The following is a 12315-nucleotide window of genomic DNA, read 5'->3' as shown; positions in this document are numbered from 1 at the left end:
CAATCTAGGACAGAAATTCATGTCTTGACTGTATGCCTGGGAACATATTAACAACACAACTTATCAAGAGACTCTGAAATTCTGAAATATCCAAATCCCAATGTTTCTCAAAGTATATTATAAAGCTGAACATGAATTGTTTGTGTACAAACTTGTAGAATACCAGAGAATGACACACTGATGTCAGCAGAACCATAGCTTCCCCAGAGAACAGTTACGGTTACATGCGTCTCAACAAAACGCTGGCTCAGCAGATCATGTAGTCTCCCTGGAAAGCAGTACTGGTGTCAGCAACATACAAAGCTCTGAATAGTTAGTGAATGGTCTTGTTCATAGAATCATAGAATAGTTAAGAGTTGCATAGGATCTTTAAAGGTCATCCTGTCCAGTTCCCATTCCATGCGCAGAGATATATCTCACTAGAGTAGGTTGCTTAAAGTCTTATCTAACTTGGCATTGAACACGTCCAGGAATGAGGCAGCTGTACGTCTCTGTTCCACCATCTTAGCCCTCTCACTGCAAAGAAAGTCTTTCTTATATCCAATCTAAAACTATCCTCTTTCATTTTAAGATTGACAAGGTTGCCCATTGTCCTGTCACTACAGGCTGTGGTACAAAGTCTTCCTCCATCATGTAAACCTTTCTATAACTGAAAAGCTGCAATAGCCTCAATGGAGCCTTCTCCACGCTAAATAACCCCACTCTTTCAGTGTTTCTTCATAGGGAAGGTATTCCAGCCCTCTGATCATTTTTGTAGCCTTCCTTTGGATCTGCTTCAACAGCTGTCTTCTTCCTAGGACTGGTGACTCCATATACTGATGCAGTATTCCAGGTGGGGTCTCATAAGAGCAGAAAAGAGTGGGAGAATCACCTCCATCAATCTGCCAGCCACACCCCTTATGCAGTCTAGAATACAATTAGCTTTCTGCACTGCAAGTTCTCATATCCAGCTCACGTTCACTTTCTATTCTCCAGCATTCCTAAATACTTCTCTGCAGTGCTGTTCTCAATGAATTCATCCTACAGTCTACACTGATACTGAGGATTGCCCTGATCAAGGCACAGGACCTTGCACTTGTCCTTAAAAGAACTTTAAGATCCACATGAGAATGTCTGCAATAAGAAATCGTTAGGTTAACAGAGCTTAGGAATAGTAAAATAGATGTAGGATGTCCAGGAACAGCTTTGAAAAGGCAGAATACCTAATTAGGAATTAGTGAAATAAGGCCCAGAAGAGTCTTCCACATTTTGAAATAGATCACACCATTACTAAACTGCTCTTTGCCTGAAACAATGATGTAATCTATCAGCAGATGCTAGCGTGATCTCACTCTTGCCATCACTGCACACTTCAGTTGTTTTCTCAGTAAAAATGGATAGCGAGCAGTTTTGCATTGCATACTGTCCTCACAACCACAAAAATAAGTGAATTTGCTGACCTTTGCAGTCAGTCTGCCAGCTTCTTGTCCCTTTCCAGTTTCATGTGTATCAGTTTATTGACAGCAAACTGACCAAACAAAAATCAAATGTTTACATTTAAGTAATTAGGGGCAACTGATACAGGCTTAAATGTTAAAATTATGAAGTAATCTAGTACAAATGAGGCCAGTGCTCTGTGGATATTACTAGCAGTAATGCAGGATTTCTGGGACAGCTATTCTACTCAGACATCCCTCATATCCAGTTTGGACGGAGGTAGAGGACTCTAAAGTGTCCAGGTAACTCTAAGATTCCAAGTGATGAAACAGCTGTTTCGTTAAACATTGACATCTGGGCATTACTATATGGAGGTCAGTCAGCCGAGAGAAGGTGCTGGGGCTGTGGAGTTCACAGCCAACATATTTGTTTTCCAGATACTGGAAAGCAGCAAGTACTAGAGTTGTGTGGTCTTATGATCTTCTCTGGGGAAATTTGTGCCTGTATTTTCTTTCTGAAGTTACAAAACCTAGACACAACATTTCCTAAGGATGTGTGGTAGAGATTACCAAATAGATTTTGGAAGACATGAATTTAATCAACAATATCAAGTCCCTAAAATATTGTGAGAGCAAGTAAACAAAACAGAATCACAGATTTCTAGAATATCCTGAGTTGGAAGGGACCTACAAGGATCGCTGAATCACAGAACTGTAGGATTGGAAAGGAACTCCAGTGATCACTGAGTTCAAACCCTCTGCTAAAGCAGGTTCCCTACTGCAAGTTGCATAGGTAGGCACCCCAGAAATCTCCAAAGGAGATCTCAGAACCTATTTTGGACATCCTGTCCCAGTGCTCTGTCACCCCTACTCTAAAGAAAATTCTTCTGCATATCTGTGTGGAACTACCTATGTTCCTGTTTTTGGCTGATGCACCTTGCCCTGTCACAACACACCACTGAAAGAGTCTGGCCTCATCCAGCTGCCTCCACACACTTCTGATATTTCTATAAACATTGATCTCTTTTCTCTTCTCTTCTCTTCTCTTCTCTTCTCTTCTCTTCTCTTCTCTTCTCTTCTCTTCTCTTCTCTTCTCTTCTCTTCTCTTCTCTTCTCTTCTCTCTCTTTCTCTTCTCTTCTCTTCTCTTCTCTTCTCTTCTCTTCTCTTCTCTTCTCTTTCTCTTCTCTTCTTCTTCTCTTCTCTTCTCTTCTCTTCTCTTCTCTTCTCTTCTCTTCTCTTCTCTCTCTCTTCTCTTCTCTTCTCTCTTCTCTTCTCTCAGTTGAACAGACCCAGATTTCCTGGCCCTTCCTTCTGTGGAAGATGCTCCAAGTCCTTTATCATCTTTGTCACCGACTGCTGGACACTTTCTAGGAGATGCCTATTTTTTCTGAACTGAGGAGCCCAGAACTGGATACACCAGTGGTCTCACCAGGTTTAAGGGGGAAGACCACCCACTTTGACATGCTGGCTGCACCCTTTTTAATGCAAGCCAGAATACTATTGGCCTTCTTGGCCACAAGAGCACAATGCTGGCTCATTACCAACCTTTTACGACCAGGGTCCCCAGAGCCTTCTCCACTGAGCTCCTTTCCAGCACGTCAGCTTCTAACCTGTGCTGATACATGCAGTTATTTTTCCCTAGATCCACAAATTTACACTTGCTCTTATTGAATCTCATCTCCAGCCATCTCTCCAGTCTGTCCAGGATCTTCAAGTCCATTTCCTGGCACCATGCAGATCCATCCAAAATCCAAACCCAGTGTCTCTTAGAGTGTTGTCCAAATGCCTTGTGAGCATCGGCAGCTCAGGGCTGTGCCCACTGCCCTGGGCAGCCTGTTCCATGCCCACTGCCCTCTGGGGCAGAGCCTTTCCCTAACGCCCTGGCCTCCCCTGGCACAGCTCCATGCCGTGCCCTCGGGCCCTGTGTCTGTCACACAGAGCAGAGCTCAGCACTGCCCTCTGCTCCATGAGGAGCTGCAGCTGCCATCAGGCCCTCAGCTCCTCTGCTCTGTGCTGGGTATCAAAACAAAGGAAATTCATTAAAACTAGTACACAGCAGATTAGGCTTTGTGGGTTAAGAGAAAAAATGGGGCATGGGCTTTCATACAGAAAATTTTGATTTTAAGGGAAAGGTATGTAAGCCTTTCCATAGCTTGTGCTTTTCCTCTTAGGCAGTGCCCACATTTGCATCTTGGAAAGGTAATAGATTGGGTGAGCAGTGGCTACAGAGCTCCCTTCCAACAATGTATTATATTTTGGATTAACTTTTCCTAAAAAGTCTATCTGCATATTTGTTTTCTCTAAGCCCCACCATACTCTGAGAGCCAGGCAAGGCCTCCAGAGGCCTTCTAATATCTTCCTGTGCTCCACTGAGAACACTGCCTGACAAGTATACCCTCCCCATTTCTTAATCCAAAAATAATAGTTGTTTTATTATTATTATTATTATTATTTTTCCTTTTTCTTACTTTCTTATTTTATTCCCAGCCTTGAATATACAGCTATGTCAGTCTGGCCAGAATCCTGGAAGTGCATTACTGTTAAGAAGACATAATCCTGAAATATTTGATTGGAAGATGTTCACTTCAGAATACATGTAATTGGCTTCAGGTTTATTCTTCTCACAGTTCCTGTAAAGCTTGATGAATATGCACTCATAATGCATTCTTAAAAACAAATCTGCCATAATTGCACTGCATGGAATAAAGGCATATTGAAGTATTCATAAAATTAAATCACTCTTCTTAGATCGCTGTTTAGCAGTCTTCAATATATCAACCTCTTTTCCTGATACAATAAAACAGGAAATTGGGCACCTCAGTTTAAGTACAGAAAAGAGAAACAATCACAGAAGTTGCAAGGGCTGCTGCCGATGAGCTCCTGTCAAATCCGACTGTGAATTTAGAGGGTGGTAGCAATCAGTACGTATTTGCAGTTGCTTGAATTGTTAATACTCTTTAGAAACAGAATTTGTTACTATTGTAATGCAGAATAAATCTTATCTTGATCATGCTGTTGCAGATCCCCTCAGAGATTAGCTTTATCTGAAAGAGTTTATAAAGATTATCAAAGATATTTCAACTTGGGAATTTTCCATCCTAATTGACAAAAGCAAAATCAAACCCTTTGTACTTTGCAATGAAAAGCACCTGTTTCATCCCGGCTGATAGGAGTGAATTGAGCTGAACAATGAAAGACAATGAAAAAATGGAACCCTTGATTGTCACACAGGGGTGGGAAAAGAGAAAAGAGAGCAGAAAAACAGTCAAAGGTTAGCATAGCTCTGAGAGGCATTCCTATGGAAATCAGGGCAGACACCACCATGCTCAAGACTCCATATATACTACACCACACTCAACTTGTCTCACAGGCTTACTTAGGCCTGTCACTTAGGCCAAGCCTGTTACTTACTGTCACTTAGGCCAAGCCACAGCTAGAGCAGCTGCTACCTCTCTGCCTGCCATGTCACCACTATTCAGTTCTCAGTTCCCCTTGCAGTACAGCACTGGTTATCGTTGCTCCCTAACAACAGCAAGGTGGATATACCATGGCTGATTTACTGTTAAAAAGGAATATAGGACAATGCCTTTCTAATGCAGCTGCTTCCTATTAACTGCTCCTGTAATTTCTCCTAAGCTAATGGCTATCTGCTCTTTATATCGCTGTCTTACTTTTCCACTTACAATTCTATTATGAATTAATCATGTACATACATACTTGGCACACCTATGTCTCTACCTGGTGTTTGCTGGGCAGCACATCATGTATTTGGGTTGGTAGCTGAAGCATTTTGGCAGAATGACAGAGCTTGTAACAGAAGCAGGGAGGTCCCACATGTTCCATGCACAAGGTCAACTCCAAAAGCAAGCAACTACCTTAACAAAAAATTTGTTGTCTTAGCAAGTTAAGTCAGCTTCATAAAGGTTCCTGTGAGCATTTAAGACATGCAAAGCAGTGCTCAGTAGCAGGTAGGCATAACAGAGAGGAGCGGGGAATGGGTGTACTCCCCTTTTATGGAAGTATTCATTAGTTTAACTCTATCACAGTGTCAAACCCAATTCTGTGACGCTGCAGTCAGTTGAACAATAGCACAATTTTATTTAACAATGATCTATGCCAAAGCTGTAAGAGTTTGCAAAGTAGGACAAATAACCCATAGAAAATAATTCAGACCTTTGAACAGCCTGCATAAATGGTCTCACTGGGCTTTCTAAATAGTTCAGTAAGCTTTGGCAGCACTTATCTCATCCAACCCAACCCTTCCTGCACTTGGCAATGACAAAAAGCATTGAGCTACACTCTGCAGGGCTAAGGCAAGCTACCTCCTTCTCCCTTCCCCCTTTCCCACTAAAGAATCTTGCTACGTTTTGATGATTAATGCTTATATAGTTTTCTATACTGAGGAAAATTACTGCACTAAGAGTCCAAGAGATTTGTGGGAAGCACAGAAACACAAGAAGTGTTATGTAATTACTACTCTACATAAATGTATATTGCAGAATACCAATACTCTGGACAAATCTAGGAACACTGCTGGATTCCTGATAAAAACTGGGTTAGCAAACTAAGAGAACAACCTTAAAAGCTTATCTACATCATGCAGAGCTGGGATATAGAAACACATATAACACTTCTCTTTCCATTTCTCTATGTAGCTTGGCAGTTAAACATGCAAGTTCACTAAGCAAAGCTCACCAAAACTTTAACAGGTGTTTCATGTATGGGAGAAAAGCAATAGAGCATAGAAAGAAAAGAACAATTTCACAGGAGCTGTCCCACTTATTTAGAAATCTGTACCAATCTAAGCAAGAGATAAAACAGTATGAGGCTTTATAAACTCAGCAGCTGTCATCACCAGTAAGAATAAGAATGACTCCTGAAAGATGTCTTTTTCATATTTTTCCTTTCCTCACACTTTTCTAAGGCTCTCCTTTTACTCAAACATAATCAGGACAGTTAGGAAAATTGATGGAATATCAGCCAGACCAGACAGACTACAGGTGCTGACCAAGTTTCTCATCCACAGAGCTGGAGGGGAACTAAGCCTCCTCAAGTGGCATAAAGCACTTCCTTCTCACCACAGGCAGAACCTTAGCTTCACAAAAGCATAATTAAGCCTTCATATTCTTCACTTTTATTGCAAAAGCTGATAAGTGAGAAAAATGTACTCACGCATACATGAACCAGCTCTGACCACTGCCTAGGCCTGCAAAGAAAGTATGTGCCGCAGGCAACTGAAATAATATCTGAACCATTCAATTCCAAAGAGCTGATACTCACATAATGGTTCAGTCTTCACAAAATCATTTTCCAGTTAAGGTAGACCTGTAACATATCAGTGATCAACAAGAATAATTCCCCAAACTCTCTGCAGATCTACCCTCACAAAGGCAGCAATTAGAAGCAAAGTCTGGAAGAAACCACCTGATTCAGCCAAGCCACTTACTATTATAAATAAACATACTGCATAATTCTGTTAATGAACTAATGAAGATACATTTGAAAGCAGCTACTTCTTTAGTGCTCACTGTTTATACTGGGAGGCGATCCAGCCCTTCAGTGCTTGTTGCTCACACTGTTCAAAGACCTTTGCATCTTCTTTTCCTCTCTGTCCTTAATGTTCCAGCCTCCCCCTGGGATTCTTCATTCTTTGCATGATATGTTAAAGAGAGATACAATCCCTTCTCAAACAGCAACCATATATTTCTTCTCAGATATTTTGCTAGGTTAAGCAAATCCTTTTTCAGGTATTTTCTTGTAAGAAAGGCTACCAGAATAAGAATAGCAGCTTTCTCTGTATCTGCTCTAATTTTAATTAATGTTTCTTCAATATGAATGGATGAATTATTTTGACGTGTCCATGAGGACTTTGCATAACATCATTAATACTACTGTAATTCTGTTAGAAATAACTCAGCTAAGGCAACCTAAAGCTCCTAGGACTGTGTTTGCCAAAGTAATTTGCCAGTTTTTCCAACTAATGAGCTTCTCACTTAAACAGTAAGCTTTGTTATTAGTCCACTCTCAGTGCTTGCATTCCATTCCGCTAAGATCTGCATTTTGTAGTACTGAATTTCATCCTGTTTACACTACTGTAGCTCTCAAGGTCACCTAGTTCTTCTTTTGATATTGACAGTGCATTTTGCATAACTGAGAAATGTCATTAATGTATTCATACCTTGATTCAGACCCAAAACTCACCCTAAGCAATTCCAAAGCTAAGCCCACTTCCATGCATTTTTTTTTCCCTTTCATTAGAGAATCACAGAATTGTCAAAGTTGGCAGCACCTTGAGTCCATCTGGTCCAGCCCTTGCTCAAGGAGGAACAGCAGTGCTATGTCCTGGTGGCTTTTGAAGATCTCCAATAAGAAGATTTCACAACTTCTCTTGAGGTATAGCCTTATAAATTCTTTACTAAATCCTACTTTCCAATCCCATAGTTTCCTATGTCTCAAGAAAAGATAAGCTTTATTGAAGTTAGATGAGATATACTGAATTTCTGAGTAGACAGGTATCTTATCAGTGCAGACTACTTGAACATTTCATTCTATTTTATCTTGACTTCTGTATGTACTTGTTTCATTAAAAATTTGTTCTAAAATTCCTCGTATTTTTCAAATTACTCTAACCAGTCTACAGCTGCCTACATTTCTTTCTCCCATCCCTTTAATATAGATTCTATATGCACAACATTCTTACACCATCTCAAAATATTTATTAGTAGACTTCATAATTACATGCTCTGCTTTTTTATGCCATTTCTACAAAACTAGTGATGGAGATTCATCATCCTGCAGCTTAAGTGGAAGAACTGAGAACTGTAAAAAGCACTTGTAAAAAGAAATCTTGTGTGAAACCCTGAAAAAACAAAAATTCTGTGTGATTTATAATGGTACAAATCAATGCTGGAGAAAAGTTCAAATTCTACTTTAAATCTGCACAAGTTTATGAAATTAAGAATAATGCTGAAATCTGTCTCTTTTTGTTGCTGCATGTTAGTATTTTGGGGCACTATTCTCAGATCCATATGCAGTATGTTTTGTATTAGCACAGGCTGGATTTCTGTCACTGTGTCCACAATACCCTGTTTTTTGCGGCTATGAAATTGTTATTTAAAATTGTTTTCTGGCATTTTTTTTACAAAAATTGGTTTTAGCACAGTTGTTAGTCAGTTCATCCTTTCAGCTACTTTCAAAATGCTCTTCAATTTTAAAAGCAAAGGTTTTTCTTTCCTACTTAGATATCCTCCTTTTTCACATACACAGTTTCTAGTTAAAAACTGGAGCTTTTTTCCATCTTTTCAAGCAATAAAATTGTCACAAAAAAGCACACGGTTATCCACATTCACATCAAAATGAAAATGCCAAACAAATACAAAGAGCCCTTCTGAGAACTAATTATTTTCAACAGATAACTGGAGGGTTTTTGTTGTTGTTGTTGTTGTTTTTTCTTTCTAGTGACACTAGTTTCTGAAGATATGATTATTTTCAAATACCTTTTGAGGGTTTGCTTGTACAGATTAATTCCATAAACTGACTGAAAATACTTGAAAAGAAGTCCTACACATACATAGATGTAGAACTACCTCTTCCTGTAAGTAGTAATAATAGTAATAGTAATATAGCAGATTTATTCCACAGCCACAGGAGTGTTTCATTATATTAATTAAAATGGACTTGCAAATACTCTAAAGGGATTCAATCCTAAATCTGCTTCTTAACGAAGTCTGAAATGTTTTTCAGCTTATTCTTGTGAACTCCTTCCTTTCAATTCTGTGTTTGTTTCATTAAACACAAAATCTGGTAGATATTTCCTAACATGCATGCTGTTTATTCCAGTGATTAAGCTGTTGGTCAATTGTACATTACTTAATTTAAAACACTGTTTATTTAAATACATCACTTTTCATGGAGCGATGTATTTAAAACTGAAATTAATTTATGATACAAATATATTCTATAATCCTAGGCTAATGGAAATTTTATGGCAATGGTAACTTGCTCGCAGTTTAGGTTTCTAAATTTCTAATGAGTGCTTGCAGCCAAATTCCATCCCAGTGTTCCACATACCCTACTTTTTATTACTTAAATAATATCCAAGTTCTTCACAGACAAAGAGATTAAGGACAAAAGAATAAACTAGGAACATCCAGTACTTTTTGTACATTTAAGGCTAATACATTTAATTCATTTTACCAAGCTATTTGCAATAATATGTATCATCCAGAATAAGACAGAAATAATAGTGTGATCTTACCAGACTCTGTTCTCAGGCACCCCTCACTGAGCTTAGAAATCCTTAGACCCCAGATCAGGAGTTAAGCGTTGTGGCTTCCCCTCTGTCAACTGACACAAAGAATATGTTGCATGAATTGTTAGCTCATGCATTACTTTTCCCTGTGGATACATATCACAATATTCATACTTAAAGATTATCCTTGATGACTTATCTGGAAGGAGAGTCATGCTCGAAAAGGTAAGCAGATTGTTACTTTTTAAGGTTTTTTGGTTTAGCTTCTAGTGATCAGTTCCTACAACTTTCCATTAAAAAGCTTTTAATATCTTTTTTTCTCTTCACATAGTTCCTTTAAAATCAAATTGTCTGCTCTTTTGAATAGGCTAAGCCCTTAATTCCCTCCACTCTAAGGCACTGATTTCAACTCTCTCACAAACGAAGTAGACCCTCTGATTTCTTTTGCATTTATAAAATGAAGCAGCCTACCAAATACATTTTTATTTTGAAATGGTGTAATTACAGAGACTGAGCAAAACTACCCTCTTACAGAGGCAACCTTCTCTAGATATCACCTTAGCCTACAAAGTTAAAGTATCTGTGTTGCTCATCTTCTCTGAAGCCTCAGTAGTTTTTCAGAATCAGTGATGCATTCTCTGCTCTGTAAGAATGACCTTTCATTCTATTTGCTATCAATTTTTTTGTACTTAACTGTTTAACACACAGCACGAATGGCTCTAAGCTACCATGTAAATCAAATTGCTGAATACAACTACCTTCTTCTCTTCCTTATTTAACTCCATGACAACCATTGACCACTTTACTTGGGAATGATTTCATTATTTCTTTCATGATAGAGAATGAATATAATCCAGCAGTACACTTCTAGAAACACCTCTAAAGAAATACCTTTGGATGTTAAGTGTGTATCTGAATACATTATTGAAGCACTTATTGTTTTAAACAACCTCTGAAGTGTTTCTGAAAAATAATCTTCTCCTGTACACATCATTAATGTAACTCAGACCTTCAGGAATCCATACAAAGAAATCTTGCTTTAGGATTTATAGCTCAAGAAAAGTTTCAGGATTCCTTCTCATTTTGCATAAACTACAGTTAACAGAATCAAATTCAGAACCAGCTGATGTCATGTAAATTTCAGCTCTTCTGTTCTTCTGATTCAGCAAAGCCTGATCCTCCCAAAAGCCACAATCTTGCTTGTCTGTACTGTTACACTGAACTCAACAGAACTACTAAACTTAATGCATTCTTTGTGTTAAATCATGCCCAATTTCTGTTTTAGCTGACAGGATCAGAGGATATAGTTCTCAGACATAAATAACTGCATCTTAAACAAACAAACAAACAAAAATACAGCCACACAGAAACCAAAGAACATGCAAATGATGATGCTTTACTAGTACTGGGCCCTTTTAAACATTAAAGCTTTTGAAAAGCTCTTTGTCTAAACAAAACATCTGAATTACATCTACAAACAGAAGAAAACAGGTTTTTTGTTATGCAAATATTTGGTGAAAAATTGAAAGAACAAATAGTAATCTTTAGGACAGAATGCTATCTCATTTTGTTTTTCTAAAGACCAAAAACAATAAAATCAATCTTCAGATTTGCCCATTAAGAAATCTAAAAATACATCATTCTGATAGGATGGTAAATCATATTTAACCTTATTGACTTCTGGTCGTCTGTAACAGGGCCTGCTTATTTTTAAGGTTGAGATCATCTGAAGATTACATTAGACAATAGTTTTCTAGCAGAAAGCATACATATAACTCAGCATTATCTTGGTATGTCTCCAGGAAAGCTGTATGTTTAGCCCAAACTAGACTTCTGAATAAACTGTACTTTCATGCATCTGTAATCTTCACTGAATGGTGCCATGTCATGGTTTACTGTATCTTGTGCCTTATCCAGGGAATTCTCTATCTAACTAATAAAAAATGGAGTCTGCTTGGCTGTAAGACTAACACAGTCTTCCCTATGTATTTTTAACTTCAGTGGACTACTTTCAGCCAAAGTGGAAGGCAGCTTCAGTAATATAATTTTTACATTTGACTTCAGCTCATGTTTTATATAGTAATACATCTGCTCAGTAAGGTACACCAGAATGTTTATATTAGAGGTTCTCTGAAAAACAGTATCACAGACTTCCTGAGCCAAATCTCTAAAGCACAGCTGGGGACAAATGCAACATGAAATGAAACATTAAGAGAGGCATGCACTGTGCACTGTGCTTGCCATGCAAGAGGATGCCGGACACACTTAAACTGTTCTGCATTGCATTCCTGTCCCAAGCGATGGGAAATGCTTATGCAGGTTTTGGGCTAGGACAGTGGCCAAAAGGTAACTAACACTTGAGCTACTTGTTAGCTAGACATTGTGCACTGCCTGATGAACAACCTGTTATGTAGACAAGGACGTTCAGACCCAAGATTCAGAGCAAATACCAAACTGAGCATGGGAGATTCCCAGTGGGGAAATTAGGACCAAGGAGACTGGAAGCAATTCTTCACCCACTGGAACCATATAAAACCCAAGCACTCTGTTTTTAGCCTGGCACTTATTTACAAATGGTTAAGTCAACCTCAATGTCAGCGTATTTGTAAATGAGAGCTGTCAATGTTCAAAAAAATACTTCTGTACAT

General features: G+C 38.6%; 1 protein-coding gene across 1 annotated transcript in view; it reads right to left on the bottom strand.

The window, feature by feature from the left end:
* Positions 1-12315, bottom strand: part of PRLR (prolactin receptor) — a 92954-nt gene that overhangs the window by 56062 nt on the left and 24577 nt on the right. The window contains exon 2 of the mRNA XM_065739975.1: positions 9674-9755. The gene's annotated coding sequence lies outside the window, so the exon portion shown is untranslated. The remainder of the gene's footprint in view (positions 1-9673; positions 9756-12315) is intronic.

The sequence above is a fragment of the Cyrtonyx montezumae genome, unplaced genomic scaffold (genome assembly GCF_038088225.1).
Source record: "Cyrtonyx montezumae isolate F1298 unplaced genomic scaffold, pur_monq_1.0 scaffold_25, whole genome shotgun sequence".
Lineage (NCBI taxonomy): Eukaryota > Metazoa > Chordata > Aves > Galliformes > Odontophoridae > Cyrtonyx > Cyrtonyx montezumae.
This window is presented reverse-complemented; position numbering and strand designations above follow the sequence as displayed.